This window comes from Aulonocara sp. 'chitande type north' Nkhata Bay, linkage group LG2 (genome assembly GCF_057382095.1).
Source record: "Aulonocara sp. 'chitande type north' Nkhata Bay isolate Kocher_YH1m ecotype deep benthic linkage group LG2, A_spYH_male_GT1.1, whole genome shotgun sequence".
Classification (NCBI taxonomy): Eukaryota; Metazoa; Chordata; class Actinopteri; order Cichliformes; family Cichlidae; genus Aulonocara; species Aulonocara sp. 'chitande type north' Nkhata Bay.
Window position 1 is genome coordinate 7,929,316 of NC_141345.1, and position 12,309 is coordinate 7,941,624.

General features: G+C 38.3%; 1 long non-coding RNA gene across 1 annotated transcript; it reads right to left on the reverse strand.

Moving 5' to 3' along the window:
• Positions 1–8,777: 8,777 nt before the first annotated feature.
• Positions 8,778–10,920, reverse strand: LOC147337392 (uncharacterized). Its single transcript, XR_015130815.1, has 2 exons — positions 9,938–10,920; positions 8,778–9,310 (listed from the first exon to the last, which is right to left on the reverse strand). It is a non-coding gene; the product is annotated as an uncharacterized LOC147337392 (long non-coding RNA).
• Positions 10,921–12,309: the final 1,389 nt, after the last annotated feature.

Genomic DNA, 12,309 nt, shown 5'->3' on the forward strand with positions numbered 1-12,309 from the left:
AGCACATCTCTTTACATGTGGTCGATTCAGTTAAAAAATACATCATATGTGAACATGTCAGTTTTAACCTTTCAGGCTATTTTGCATTAACGTTCACTCACAGTTTTATGCCTGTCTATATTCTGAAGGTTTTTATTAAAATACCATTTAGAATGTGATTTACAGAAAATTGTAGATTTATGAAGCAATAAAATAAACCTTCCATTTTTAAAAATGTATTCATTTATTCAAATCCTGTTCTGGTAGTAGCATATGCAAAATAGCTAGATAACGCCTTATTTGAATATTTAACCAAAAAATATCAGAAAAATGCTGTGTGTTGTACAGTTATTTCCTTTTTAACCTTAATTTATATTTTATTCCTTCCTAGTAAAATTTACCCTTTTAATTTTTCATATTTATTTCCCTTTTTAATTTTTCATATTTATTTCCTATCTATTCATAGCCTTTTCCTTTTTTGTTTTCTTTAGGTCACGAGCAGTTGTCCAAGCATTTCACTGCATATCGTACTGTGTATGACTGTGTACGTGACAAATATAATTTGAATTTGAAACCTTTCCAGGGGCAACAAAAAGCAGCAGATCCGCAATCGCAAGTAAGAGAGCTGGTATGAAAGATGTACACAATACAATGTGTTGTATCCCCAATTTTTGGGGATACAACACATTGCTCATCTTAGAAGATCACTACACCACAACTCTACAGAACATTTTATACGAACTGTTTAGAGAGCTGCCCCAGGAGTGGAAGCTTTTGTAGTGGCCACAAGGTGGGCTTACCAAAACTTCTCATGCATGATAGAGGATGTCATTGAGAATACAGAGGCACTCACTGCATCCTGTGAAGAGGGACCTGGGGACCAGGTAGTGACAGAGGAGGATAAGCACGGGCATTAAAATGAACCCACACCACGACCTCCACCTCCTCCACATATACACCCTGAAACATAATCATCATCATGACACACACAATTTCAACAGACGCAGACAGTACAACGCACTCATGCCGTTCAATCCACTAAACAAGGGCACAGCTCGGACGGACTTGAGAGCCGCACATCAAAAACCAAACACGGCAACAATAGCCACCATGACAGATATAAACCTCAAGTCAGCGGTTGAGTGTGAGAGAGATCAGGGACCTGAATATCCAGAAGAACCTGCGACGGAGATTCCACAACCTTGCATGAGGCAGCATGGGGGATTGAATAGTTGTGTGGCTTTATGATAAAGGTCTGTGAGCTATTTAGAGGAAGGTTCAGCCCCTCCCCTAGCTCACAGAATAAGTTGTGACTTATGTGACTTGTCACTGCCCAAGTGCTCCACAGGGAGGACTCATCCCCAATTTGGGGTTTCTCACAACTTGAGGAAAACTCTATGGAGAACCTAGATCTGGCCCCCACCTCAGCCAACCATCAGGCCAAAAAACCACATCTCTGCCCTCAGGAAATTAGTGGATCGGTATGTGACCGTGACCAGAAAATGAGTAGTGTTAGGTGATTTGACTGCGGCGAGGTTCCCGACCAACTCAGACCAAGACCTCTAAATTGATAGTTACTCCGGTACTAACTTTCACCATGCCCAAGGAATACTTTCCAAAGCAATCATTGACAACCAAGTGGAGAAGGTGGTGTTGGCATTTGGGATAAATTGTAGGGCACAAAGAGCAAAAGAAACTGCTATTAAACAACTACAGTCAGCAGTGAGGGAAGCAAAGAAACAGTTCCTGCATTTGGAAATTTGGATCCCCCTTATCAATTATTCCAACCTTTCGCCCACGGAGGAGCAGAACACTCTGCAGTTAATTAAGGGTCGTATCAGATGAAATATGCCGTACATCCCCCGAATTTCCTAGGGATCTTTTCCATACAAAGGCAGACATGATCCATTGGACATGTGAAACTGTTAAGGCCATGTTGAAACATTGGAGCTTGTTTTTAGGCTTGAGCCTAAAATAAAGGGTCACAGCCCTTGGTTTTTAAAAAACGTGGTGATTTTGGCCACGCATTTTAAGCATTTTTAAGCTTTCTGCAGCCTAGGAGTCTATTACAAAAAGGTTTGATGTTCATACCTACTATAGATATATATATATATAAAAATAAAAAACATTTGATATTCAAATTTTTTTTATAAATGTAATATTTTAAAAACACAACAAAATGGGAGTCCAAATCTTTTACAGCAGCCTAAACTTGGCAACCACCACCCAGTTCTTCACCCCCACAGATACACAGACTGGTGGGACAAGACACAACTGATTTTAAAAACATGTATAGACCATGTAGAGAAAAACACAATTTTAAACAGGAAGAAGTGAAAGCACTCCTGGAATTAATGCACAATAAAGAAAGAAAGAAAGAAAGTGTACTTTATTGGTCCCCGTGGGGAAAATCCCTCTCTGCATTTAACCCATTCACTCAGTGAAGCAGTGGGCAGCCATTGGGCGCCCGGGGAGCAGTGTGTAGGGACGGTACCTTGCTCAGCTCAGGGTAGCTGTTCAGGGGAATCGAACCCCCGACCTTCCGATCACCACTCTACCTACTGAGCTATCCTCTGCCCTATAAAACCATTGAACCGTTATTAAGCCAGCAGACGAAGGGAGCACAATTGTTATATTAAGCAGAGATCAATATATTTTTGAAGTGACTTGACAACTTCAATGATCAAATTCATTACAAAAACTTAGGCATACCAATATTGACGCAATCAATCCCAACAGTGAAACAAATTGTAGACCGATTACATAGGACAAAATTCATTAATGCCAAACATAGGACATACATTATAGGTCAGTCTGAACCGAGACGTCGTCGATTCTACATTCTTCCTAAAATACATAAAGATCCCGGGACCTGGATGGTTCCGTGGGAGATTCCCACAGGACGGCCAATTGTGTCCGATTGTGGAAGAGAAACGTATGCCACAGCGGAATATATTGATCACTATTTGTACCCTCTGTTTATTAAACATCCAGGGTATATCAAGGCCACGCATCACTTCATTGAATTGGATAAAGATCTGTCTGTTCTATTGGAATCATTGTTCTTCACGATAGATGTGGAGAGTCTTTATACAAATATTGACATTCCAGCAGGTTTAGCAACAGTGAGGAGATTTTTCCAAAAATTCCCAGACAGGAAGAGACCAGACAAAGAAATATTAAAACTATTGGAAATAAATTTGAAATGTAAAGATTTCGAATTTATTTGGGGAGTGCTATTTACAAATTAAGGGGACAGCGATGGAGGAAAGATTTGCTCCATCATATGCCAATATATTTATGGCAGACTGGGAGAAATAGGCATTGGCCAAATGCCCGATCAAGTCTTTGCACTATCTCCGGTATCCGGATGACAAGACACTTAGAGGACTTCGTACAGATTCTGAACACACATGACCCATCCATCAAATTGATACGGAAAACAGCATTGATTTTTTTGGACACTACAATTTACAAAGGTAGGGACTTCCCATCTACAAAAAAATTGAACATAAAGATTTTCTTTAAAAACACGGACACACACGCACTACTCTATTAGACTAGCTCTCACCCAAAACATACCTACCAAGAGTTAATTAAATGTCAGATGATTTGATTCCGAAGGATATGTACCAGGGATTTTTCAGAGGCGGTCAAAGTTCTCTTTAAAGCACTCCGGGGAAGGGGATACTCCCGCACCTATTTGAGGAGATGTCGGAGAACATTCCAAGTGCCCAACCTGAGGACCAGAGGGACATTATCCCCTTGATATCTACATTTTCTACAGCTGGTTTAAGAATACAGAAACGATTAAAGACAAATTTCGAACAGATAATTGGGCAACAAGGGACAATTGGCAACCACAGTGTGATATCACCATAACAAAAATCTAAGGGATTATGTAGTGAGACTCAACCTGACGCAATCAAATAAAATAAGATAGCTGTGTCCCAAAACGTCGGCTGCAACCTTCGGAGAAGACCTTCGCGGTCTACGTGGGCCGGGTCCTTCGAAGACCGAGAAGGCCGGAAGTACGAGGCTGTGACATGGGACGGTCTAGCCTTCAGATTTGCATCACCGCTGTGTCGGTTTGATAAACTCGGCCGTTGGCTCCTTGCTATCTAAAATATAACAGGACACTGGCGTCAATTCTCAAACGTCTCACACTTTGACATTTATTCAGCTGTGTGAAAATCCCGGAGGAACCCACCCAATGGATTAATAAAGTTTTATTTAATCTAATAATCAAATAACTTTGATCTCAGCCAAACCGATTTACTCCGATTTTTCCTGGACTGGCTTTTTATAGCAGATAACCTTAAAATTATTCTGAGGTAGAACAAAAACTGAAGAAAACCATGAATCAACATATAAACATTACCTGAAGCTTACAGAGGTATAATAAGAGACACAGCTAAGCAATTTTGCATAATTTTAAATGGTATAAAAAACAGCAGAAATGAGACTTTCTTGTCAGAAGTCAGTTAAATAAAAAAATAAAAAATTGTGGTGGAAGTGAAACAGCAAAACAAAGAGGGAATTCATGACGATGTTTATGTGAAGCGTCGTTTGGATCTTCTTTTGCTGCTGGTTAAATCGGTTTTGGTTGGAGAGTGATGAAACCTGCACCTTCAGAGTCTGACGCATCAGAATCAGTGAGCTGTCAGCTTTCAGCCCCGACGGCGTGTCCATGCACGTGCTGTTGGTTGCGAAAGCCGACATCTCACGGATTCTGATGCGTCGGTGGGTCCGCGCTTTGTGTTCACGTCTTTGTGCAGAATCCGTGTAGCTACTCCCATTTACTATTTTATCTGTTTGGTGGTTTGGTGAGATTTAACCTGAGATTCTAGCATTTTGGGCAAAATTAATTTATATTTAAAACTATTCAGGATTTTAATGAATCGATATCGCGTTATTTAAGCTAGAATCAATTTTAATCGGAAAATCGATAACCAAAACGCACCCCTAATTACAGACATTGTTTCTTAAAAATACAATTTGTGTAGGTAAATGCATACAGACACACACACACTAAAATTTCAGGCAGTATGGGGTTAACTTGCTGTTTTAGTAACACCAAATAGAAAACATGAAATACAAAACTTAACTTTCAGGGCAGAACTGATTCCAGCCTCACTCTGTTTCAGACCTTTGAGTAGAGCACATCTCAATTGAGAGTTACACAGCAGCCACATTCCCGAGGTTTTCCTTTCTTTGTGGGCTTTCGTCTGAGGAAAGGCCAGACCTTGGCCGAAACGTTATGGCTAGTGATGTGTCGGTCGCGAACGAAATGGCTATTAGAGCCAGGTCTTTGACGTGAACGACGCGAGCCGGCTCCTTATCGTGATCCGTGGGGTTTTTTTTCTGTCTCTCACTCTCTTTCGCACTTTGCTTCTGCTTCATTTTGCACGCGAGCCTTGTGCTTTATGCTGGGCAGAGGGGGGAGGAGCGGTAGTTACACTCACAGTAGCACAGGAACAGAGCAGGATGGAGAGAGAGAGAGAAAGAGAGCCAGGGACAACAATGTCACATTAGAAAGGTATAGTAATTATCCACAACTATTTTCAGTTGCAGATGATAAAGGATTCAGAAAGTTTATTCATGCAGGTCCATATGACAGAGGATATGAATGTTCTTTTTGTTTTCATATTTTAATTTATATTTAATTGTGTTGTGGTTTGCAGTGGTTTGTGTTGTTTCTCTTTAAATTTGTTTAAAAGGAAAAAGCTGAAAATTTAAATAGTTAAAAGTTGAAATGTGAATTGTTGATTTTTGTATTATATGATTTATTTATTACATTTTATGTGGAGTGACAAAGCATGTACAAACGTACGAACTCTAAAGCACGTACAAACCCTTAAACACGTACAAACTCCAAAACACGTAAAAACTCAGAAGCACGTAAAAACTCAAAACACATAAAAAACACAACAGAAGTGCTCCAGGATGCTGGGCGCAGTGTTGAGCTTTTGTTACTTAGTGGCTACACAAGCCAGCAAGTACCAATGACCGGATTTGGTGTGTGGTAGTAACAGGTAAATGAACTTTTTTTTAAATTATTTGAATATATATGAGTGCTTGTGTATAAATACACAAACAATACACATGCTTTCAATTGTGTAATTTAAGTGATCTAGGTAGCTTTGTTTTGGAAGTTCAGTTAACGCTAGTGATGTGCGGATCGATCCTGAAATATCGATTCCTCCGATACCAGTCATTTATGTTCTAGAATTGATTCTCACATTAAAATATTGATATTTTTAGTAATTTAGGGTTAATTTGTAGTTTATCATTAACAGGAACACAGTGGAAAGCAACTATAACATTCGGATTGTCTACATTCAAAGGAACTACTTCCTCTTCCGCCTTTCATAGTCATGTGCGAAATACGGCTGTATAAATGTCTCGCAGCCCCTTGGCGCGTGCACTCGCAGCAATGGCTGAGCGTAATTGTGCGGACGTATTTTACCTCCACAAACAGCTGAGACATGGTTTGCGATACATGTGGCAAAAAAGTGCTCCAAGAGTGAGGTGTTGTGGCTATACTTTCCCAACCTTGAGACCTCAGAATTAGGGAGACATTCAAAAGGGCTGTTGGGGGGGGGGGGTGATACATACATTTTACAGCGTTTATGTCACGGTTCTGGGTAGGGCTGGGCCGTATTATACCGTTCACGGTAATACCAGTATAGTATTAGGCAACGATAGGAAAATGAAATATCGCGATAGAATATGAGTAAAACGCGCATGCGCAGTGCCTTTGTTTTCATACGCACATGGCCGATATTTGAGTGAAACAGATGAACCAAAATTGGTTTGTAAAAATGGTGCAACTTCAGTGATGTGGAACTGGTTTGGTGTTTGTCCGTCAGATACACGACAAAGCACATTTTTTTGCAGAACATGCAAGCGGCCGTCGTTATTGTCGTATTTGTCAGACTAAGATGCTCTTAAATCTGGGAGTAATCTGGGTCCTAAACTCCGTATATTTCAGGTCAAACGAACACTGCAGCATCACTGAGAGTTAAAAACTGTCTAAATTCTTTCATCTTTAATAAAACGATCAGCATTGCTGCTTTACCAGGTGTAACTATGAAGTTTAACTTCCAGGCATCCATGAAAACAAAATTTATTACATTTAACAGCGTTAGAAGTTAGCAGGAAGCTAGCGGAAGTTAGCTCGCTAGTTTCGCTAGTTACCTAAGCATGATATTGCATGTTCTGACTGAGAGATTTCTGAAAAAAATCAAACGTACAGCTCTGCTATCACTTCCAACATAAATGAAGACAGGAAACTAAACAGCAGTGACGTTTGTAGGGTTACCCATACGGTAAAAAAATACATTTTTCCTGGCCAAAATATATTTCAAATATATGGTAAATATATTTTGTATTTGTGATGCTCCAAAAAAATATATTTTTGAAATTGAAAATATATTTCTTTCAAACCAAAATACATTTCAAAACATATTTTAGGGTGAAGAAAATACATTTCCAACCTTACAGTAGAATGTATATCAAAGTATCCTTTATTTAAAATATATTTAGTGCAATAATGATGATAATGATAACAATACTAAAAGTAACATGTTTTATGCACATCTGCAAAAAACAGTTGGATTCAAACAAAACAGAGTCAAAGGTCTATCACGAATTAGGTCGTTTATTCATTTGCTTACAGTATTTCACATTACACAATATCTCACTATAATGTAGCGTTCATTGACTTTGAAATTATCTGTCAGTGATACAGTAAACAAGATACAACAACTGCTATGTACACTTTAGTTTTTGACAATATATACAATTTAGTACTTAAAGGAACACACTCCACTGTTTTGGAAATAGGCTCATTCTCCATCTCCCTCAGAGTTAAAAATGCAGCGTCTTCTTTCTAGATCCGTACGTTAATAGGGCTCTGGAGAGTGATCTTACGGGATGGGGCGTAGCCAGGATTTTTGGTCAAGGCGCCATATTAGCAGGCCAAACAAATGCTTGCTGTGTGGTCGGTTGTAATGTTAGATTGCACTACCGACAAAGGAATAAGCTTGAAAACAGGCTCTCTTTTCATTGTTTCCTCACCTGGAAACATCATGAGGGAGCTTATGTGTTGGATGTTACCAAAAGAAGGCGTCTAGCCTGGATAGCAGCTGCGAGACGAGCTGATATTCAGTTCTCTACCAGCCACAGATATCTGTTGGTGTGCTCCAGTATTTTCATTCAGGTAAGTTCTAAATAAGTTCATATTATTATTTATAGCCTGTTAATTTTATTTTCAATAGCACAAACTTAGAACAAACATGCAGAACTACCTTCTATTTATAGAGTTGCTAATTATTTGGCATTATTGCAACAAACCAGCCTATGAAATGAATGAAACAAATCCTGACTGGGTTCCAACACTACACATGGGGCACTACGAAATCCCTGCTTCAAACTACATGCTACATACCACCATGCCAATCAGATTACTTCTTCCATGTGAGGGTAAAAAGGTGACCTTCCTGGATAAGATGGCAAAGGTTTGCTGCGTTTTGGTGAACATGTGCCCCAGTGTGGTAGTAAAACCAGGGAAAAATGCTCTTGTTAAATACTTTTAAGTCTTGTGCTGTTTATGTAGTGATAAGTTTTCAAAAGAGACAGTAAATTACAGAATGCTAGTAGTGGGTGATATTATACAAATGCTGTCATGATTTTATGTGAACATTTTGTCATTTGTAAACTATACATAACATTTTTTCTACATTGTAACTGATGTGATGTTCGACAAAGTGCTTTTAATTAAAAATAGGCAAACATTTCTTTGTTTCTTTATTCAACTTTTGAACAGTGGTATTTAGTAAGTACATATTCAGTAAATGCAAAGTATTTACATGGCCCCCTAAATTAAAACATTATGGGTTATTCAGAACAGAACTATGCTTGGAAAAATATTGTCCCATCAGTTGATCCAACTCCTCCACAGTAGCAGGTGGAACCTTTCTTTTTTGAGGATGGCTTCTTTTACCTGTCACAACGAATGGTCTGTTTATGTTTTGATGAAGAACCTTTTTTTTGGGCAGCTGAAGAGGAGAAGTCTATCTTATGGCCAACCTCTGGCTGTATCTTGGTCATATTACCCAGCAAAACCCAGTATGCAGGTTCATCTGTAACAGTCCTTGTGCCACAGATCCTCACTGTTGCTTCTACATTAAACAGAAGAGCAGTGACATGGCTGCAAGTCTCCACGACTCTAGCCATACAGCTGCAGTGGGCGGCTTCAACCTTCCCTGTGATGCTCACAATGACCTGTGGCTGCAATGCTGCAATTCAGTCTTTAAGAGTGCAGGACCTAAAACACACACAGACAAAGTTCATTTAAAGACAAGAACTTTAATAAGCCAAGTCCGACACAAATGTGTTTTATTTACTTTCAAATCCATTTATCATAAATGTAACAAATAAAGTGTTTTTATGTATCCATCTATAGAACGCTGCATGTTATATTCTAAATCTGCATGTTTCTTTTTAGAAACCTATCAGCAAAAAATGAACCTAAAGTATGTAATGCAAGGATGTAATCACTTTCAAGAGGGAGAAAACATAAAGTTCGACTTTAAGTGACAACTATGGACACCTAATATGACAAGCAGATTCTGCAGGTCATTAATCAATGTATAAAACTAAAACAGAATGTATTTTTAGTGACACAGGACACAAACAAGGAAGCAAGATGTGTAATTAGGATTATTTATAATAAATATGAATTAATTAGGGCAATTTCTTTAACCATAAAGAATAACTAAATCCTTCAGGACAATGTCACATCAATGCACTGAACTCACTATGTTATCCCTCTAACAGAGCCTCTACATGTTCTCACTGTAATTTCCCCCTCACGAATGAATTTTTGCTAGCACTAATTTGAATGCTGGGGGGAATCAAACGCATTTTACTCGCAGTACTCAAGCTGACTTACCTTTGCTTGAATGACGGCGTACTCACAACGTGGAGGCTTAAAAATAGCCAAATCTTGTACCCAGTCCTTGGTGAATTGGATGTGCGCCTCCAGAGATTTATAATTGCGAAATTGGTGCGCCGTGTATGCTCTGACTCCACAGACAAGGTATGAGAGTAGATCATGCTAAGTCAATAGCGGTTTGGTCTTCAGGGTTTCTACTCCACGGCTATATTTCATACGGGTCCACATTTCAACAATCAAGTACCGTCTCTTTGCATCTGGACAGAATCTGTCTCTATACCGTCATTTTCTTTTGAGCTACGTTTCAGAATGGTTCGTAGCAATCTTGTTTTGATTCGTGACCTGCCAAGATGGTGCTGCGCTCCCACAATGCATTGCGACATTACGTCAACTCCAAAGCCCTTTGCGTGCAGGAGTGTATGCGCATGCGCATTGCCACGGTGGTTTAAAAAATAAAGATATAATGAAAAGTAATTAATAAAAATTAAATATTTAAACATTCCCACAAATGTGCAATGAACGTGCAAAAACTCTCTTTAGTAGTTGTTACTGTTTCTTTCTTTCTTCTTTTTTTTTTTTTTTGAAAAATAACGACGTCTCTGAGGCGCGAAATCTGACAGCGAGAGGAACGGCCGGATACAGGAGACGGGAAGAAACAAGCCGATTATGTTCGCGTTAATTAAGTGGTTGGAAGATGTAAAATTCTCAATTCTGCCAACTGAACATATACGAGATTTTAATGAGGATGAATAATTAGCCGGCATGGAGGAAACGGACCTTTATTTCATGGAGTGGCGACAAGAAGCCAAGGCGGGTGGCCAGTCTAAGAAGCCTCCATCATCAAGCTAGCAGGTGCCTTTTCCCATATAATATTACTTTATTCTCGTGTATTTGGAACGGAAGCGTAGAGCTGCCACCCAGGCAAAAGAGAAATATAAGTATATCACGTTATAACGTGAAAAGTTTATCGTTCTAACAATATACTATCATGTTTGAACAACATGTTTGAACAACATTGTACGAAAAATGTACATAATTGTCACGTCCGTACAATATTGTGCGAACGTGACAATTATGTATATTATAATAACGTGATATTATATTATACAAACATGAAAAGCATAATGTTAGAACAATAAACATTTCACGTCATAACGTGATACAGCTCTATTTTTCTTTTGCCTGGGTGGCAGCTCCACGCTTCCATAATTTGGTAATCAAAATATGTAACTTAATTAATTATATTGTGACGTACTTTTGCCTTTTCTTATTATTCTGCCTTCTCAATAACTATCAAAGCCTATTCACATTTAATTTGGCTTTCACAGAAATCCTACCTCTCCTTCTGGCTACAGAGTACTTACCAAGGTTAGAAACAAAGAACAGTTATGCTTTATTAATGTTCACTAATTACAATGTTCCACATTTCCTTGCTTTTTAAGTCATTTTTAGGCTTTTTAGAGTTTTTGTTTTTTATTTTTTTAGCAGTAATGTTTCTGCCTATTTATTTCAGCCCATGAAATCGAATGCAGATCTTCCTAATGTGAGATTTACATAAATGTAAGTAATTTTGTTTGTCATTGTCATTAATGTTGTTGCTGTTGTTGTTTTTGTGCAGTTTGCAATCATATAAACCTAGCAAGCATCAGTCAGCACAGTGACTAACCTAAACAGATTCTTGCTTTATTCACATATATTATATGTAATTATATATACCTGCACATTGTACCTAGGGTTGCAGCCACTTGGCCCCACCCCATTGTTGTGACAGCCCTGATTGTACTTATACACTGCATCTGAACAGGGAACAGTCTGCCACATTAATGTATTTTTAAGTGACTTGTTTGTAATACATGAATTTGTTTTTTACAGATGTCAAAGTCTCAACCTCATGCTGCCCTCCCCCATCCTCCTAAAGTAAGTATTTGTTGTTGTAGTTTTTTATGCGGTGTCTGTGTCACATGCTAATCATAATTATTGAAATAACTGTTTTCTAACAGATTTTCCAAAACACTAGTTATGTTTGTTGTCATTCAGACCAATACTACTGCTTAGACATTGTTTAGTGGTCATGCATGTTTGACAAGCTCGTTATGATACCAAAACAGTAGGCCTATCACAATAATCGATATATCGACTTAACACACAATACATGTACATGACCTCAATAATTGTTGATGATGTAATTTATCCGCCATTATATTTACAAAAATAAAATATAATGATAACAAAACAATAACATTAAATAACATTGTTTTCTATTTGTTAGAAAATTTACTATTTATTCAAGTTTTTAAGGTATCTAATATTTTGATTCCTAATTTCAATGATCTAAATACTTTAAGAATTAGATGTTGGTTTGTCAATTG